At 34.4% G+C, this 4,631-nt stretch overlaps 1 pseudogene; it reads right to left on the bottom strand.

Annotated features, from left to right (window-relative positions):
- Positions 1–1,570: 1,570 nt before the first annotated feature.
- On the bottom strand, positions 1,571–2,909 carry LOC149565736 (protein NRT1/ PTR FAMILY 5.12 pseudogene; annotated as a pseudogene).
- Positions 2,910–4,631: the final 1,722 nt, after the last annotated feature.

The raw sequence follows: 4,631 nt of genomic DNA, 5'->3' as shown, positions 1-4,631 counted from the left end.
TTGTGTTACTTGAAATTAGTACAAGAAACTTAAGGGCGCAGCAAAAATGAAGGTTAACTAATGCAAATTGATATTGGTACCTTATGTTTTTGAGCTTTCAAATGCAATATAAGTCTATCTAACAAGCCAAATTTGCCACACTGCTGAACCAATTGAGCCACTGGTGGGTAATCAACTGAAGAGAAAGCTCAATGTTAGACATAACACTAAATCAATTTGTCCCACTAGTAATTAGTTTCAAAAAAACCAAGCTTAATTACTAATTAAAACATTACTTGATTGATCAAACTGTGATTCCAACAATTCAAGATGATTGCAGTTCTTTCTCAGTTGAATCATCAAATTGTTTAGCTTTGTTCTGATACCTGTTCCTGAAATAGATGAAGGAAGTCATACCAAGCTTTTACTATTCAAGCAAATAAGACTGGATAAATGGCTAATAGTACAATTTAATAAAGGAACACAACTTATGCAGGAGCTCTACAAAATAACTCTTTAAAATTAGAGAACACATTACCCTACCTCTCTCTACCTTACTCTGCAGGTAGGCCTCAAGTGTTTTATTGACTAAATGCTCTTATATCTATTTTTGATGTTCCGTCATATTTTCATATAGGATTATTTCTTTTTTCTTTGGGAGGTTCTATTCCACCTCTTCCTTCAGTCTTCTGAGGAGAAATGGTTGAAGAATCAAATGAAGCTATGAAATTACCTGAAAAGGCAACTATTGTCAATCTCAAGTCCAACAACATAAAATTAACTGCTTGAATTTTTGTGCTCATCTACATTTTGTCTTTATGGGTTTTTTGATGCCATCACAATGCTATTTAGCTTTTTGTGGCCCGCATTTAATATCATGTGATATGTAACCCCTTTTTGTAGTCCCCATTTTGGTGAACTTGACATAAAAATGCCAAGAATCTAATGAATATGCAAGATTTATTTATGTTTGTAAGGGTAAATACACTTGATTTGGTTTTTGCACAATTATAGAATCACTTACTACCCAAAGTTGTTCACTAGCAGCTGTGCAATTGATTATTTTTTCTCTCATATTTATTTATGTCTAACCTAACCAATGTGTGCATGCACTCTACAATCTACATCTAAATTAATTAGACATTTTGAATAAGTTACAACTCAACTAATTTAATTAGGTGTTAAAAATGAACAACAATTTGTACTTTTAAGCCTAATAAGGATTATGAATAAAAAAATAACTCTCAAATAGTCTAATTAAGAGAAATAATGAGCTTTTCAATTATCACTTAGACCTAAAGAAGGGGTTCAATTGAACAATTGTAAGAAAATATATTTATTCTCAGTCAATTATATGTTGAAAAAAATGCACTCATGTAGAGAACAAATAATTGAGAGGAAATAATTCACAGTAAAATTCTGTTTAATAAAATGTTCTCTGTCAATCGCAGAGGAACAAATGTAAACATTCTTGCTTAAAAAGACTGAACAATGATATGGATGTGGTTGATGGAAACAAAATATTTACACTATCATGATAAAATTTAAATAAAAAATTAGAATAGTAAAACTCATAATGTAAGCACTAGTGTCACTCCTCGTAGGTATAACTTTCAGTAGATGCAGTCTCTTTGTACTTGTAACAGCTAGCAAAGGTCATGAACATGCCCAAATTGAGTAAACTCAAAGAAGCAAGAAGCCAATAAAAGTAATCTAAATGAGATCTATTCAAGTTGTTTGCAAACCAGCAATGCTCCTGCCTTCCACAAGTAGCCTTCTCAATGATCAAAATGAGGAAACTACTGAGGAGACTACCAACTCCTAAAACAATCAAATAAATAGCAATACCCAAGCTTTTCATTCCTACCATTGTAAACACATCAGCCATGCCAAAAAGAACATATTGTGGAAGTAGCCAAAAAACACTTATTGGGATTGTTGCCGAGGGAATGTCTATGAGTCCACTATCCCTTGTTGCATTGATTCTCTTAATTTCTACCCCTGCAGCAACAATCATTGAAATGGCATAAATGAACATACCAGTTCCTATCCTTTGGAGCAATGTTATACCCCTCTCATTCCCTGATAATCTTCTTGCAATTGGAAAAAAGATACGGTCGTAGACAGGGAGCAATAGGATTATAGATATGTTCATGACACATTGCATACTTGTTGAAGGGATCACAAAATTTTGACCAATTTTTCTATCCATTGTGCTGCCCTATTTTGTGAAGAATGTTGAGGATTGTGCAAAGACAATTCCATACATTAAACATGCCATCCAAATGGGTAATATGCCCAGGAGGAGTTTTACCTCTTCGACCTGTTGTACTGTGCAAAGTCTCCAATTGTGTGTTGTTTTGCACTCAAAGTCTAGTTCATCTTCAATTGTTGCTTTTTCAAGAAACTTGAAAAAACAAGACTATGAGTTTCATCAAAAAGGAATCTCCCAAGCATATAGGCCCAAAACAAACATAGTTGAGAACTCCAAGCATTTGAACTAGCATTATTCCCAAATGCTGTTACTGAACTAGAATTTGAAATTGCATCCAACATCCCTTTTGTTTGGCATGCCTATAATGGAAACTTGGCAGACATTCTGAAATTCCCCTCAGCCTCATATTAAACCATGACCAATTTGGTCCATTCCCAGTTTGAAAACACAAAACTTATCATCTAAGTCTATCAGATTTTCACAATCCATATTAAATGTTTGCTTTCTTTTCTGTGATCGTGGGACAGTTTTCAGCATCAACCAAGTAGAGTGAGAAGAAACCAAGTAGAGTGAGAAGAAAAAAAACCCAATCTTAAAATGTGATGTTTTGAGTTTGGAGCAAGACTCTGACATATACTTGCATAGTGAGGGTTTGAGACTCCTGAGGGAGGCCGATAGAGTCACCAAGATTAGCCCCTGCAATGTTGCATTGCATGAAGTGTTACTTGGGCATGTTAAAACACTAGAAAATCAAAACTTATTCAGCTACTTTGAAAGAAAATGGACACCTTATTCAGTTTCCAACAAGTGCATATTCAGTTTCTTTATTCACAAAAACTCTTAAATCTGTAGATAATACTGGTTAAGGAATTTTATTCCAAATTACTCTACCCATTAATTATACCATTAAGGAAAAGGATTTTGTGAAGGAAAAGAATACTAACAAGTAGGTAGATGAGAGAAGAAACAAGGATTGTCCAGTACTGACCCAAATATGAATCAGCAACAAAAGCACCCAAAAAAGGCAAAATATATTGTACCCCTGACCATATGTTCACATTGTATGCAATAGTTGCAGTGCTTTCATTCAAAACACTTGTGAGATAAATCATCAAATTTGAAGATATGTCGGCATGAGAAAACCTCTCTACAATCTCCACCCGTGTTATTAACAAATAAATGTAATGGTTGAAAATTGCCTCTGAATGGATAGACTCCTCAAAACCAAAGGAGAAAAGGGTTGGTAATGTTTAAATATACTTGTCCACTTCTCTCCACATGGAGAAAATGTAGCTGAAAAGAACCTTCAAGGCTTCAACAACAAAGGAAAACTCAACTAATCCAGATGGAGAAAACATAACTGAAAAAATCTTCTGTAAAACTTATAAAACCACTTCTGATAGCAAGGGTAAGCAATGCAATACAATAGGAAACACCAAGAGCAATTTTAACAAACACTTACACTAAAGACCTTTCCACCTCACATTGTTTGCTCCCCTTAAAGAGAACACTATTATTTAGCCTTTAGATACTTTAAATTTATTACATTGAATGCAAACTTGAGAGTTGAGAGGGTAGTGAAAACATGACATCATTTAATCCTTGGCACAACCGGCATATGCATATTTCTAAATATCTGATGAAGCACATCTTATGGTAAGAGGAGCATGTCCCAGAGTATGGGATTTTGAATTCGGGTAAGTAGCTATTATTTGATGGTCTATCCAAGCACAGATTCCTGACAATGAGGAATTATATATGCATCCTTACAGAAGGTAATGGAAGGTTAGTTTTCTTCAATAAGGAAGATGGATCATGGAGCTACTAGGGAGTGGATGATAGTAGAAAGAACATCACAACTACTGTTAATGCACATCTCTGTGATCTATCATTGATTAATCTTGAATCAATGACTAATGTCTTAGGGGCGAGGTGAGGTGGTAGAACTTGATGACAAATCAACTTCATTGTGTGAGATTGATTTATCTCAAATCACCTTGTCTATATTTTGATCTACATGGATAATTGCACAATCAATCATACAACCATGCATCTCGTGTTGTTACATACTGTGAGATGTGTGGCAATCAAAGTTCTACACCTCTTTGTTATGTTATAATTGGTGAAACTTTTCGATGCACTTTTTGAATGGTGTCATTTTGAGTTGTAATTGCAAAATTATGAACACGAAGTTGAGCTAATAGGCTTGTTCTAGTTTTTTTCAGAACTCTAAATTTCCATATGGATCAACACCGACAGCGAGTACTTTCATGTTTGTTCCAAGTAAATCCTAGAAAACAACTGTAGTTATTGATTCCACAAGTTGATATAATTTTATTTTATTTTCTTTTCCCCCCTGTTGTATTCACATTTTTCTCCCTTGTCTTGTGTGGCAGTTACAACAATATCATCATAAAATATGCTTACCTTGCCACAA

Source organism: Cupressus sempervirens, chromosome 3 (assembly GCF_028749045.1).
Source record: "Cupressus sempervirens isolate cs-2001-9-10 chromosome 3, ASM2874904v1, whole genome shotgun sequence".
NCBI classification, from domain to species: domain Eukaryota; kingdom Viridiplantae; phylum Streptophyta; class Pinopsida; order Cupressales; family Cupressaceae; genus Cupressus; species Cupressus sempervirens.
The sequence above is the reverse complement of the archived record's forward strand: the minus strand, read 5'-3'. Positions and strand labels throughout refer to the sequence as shown.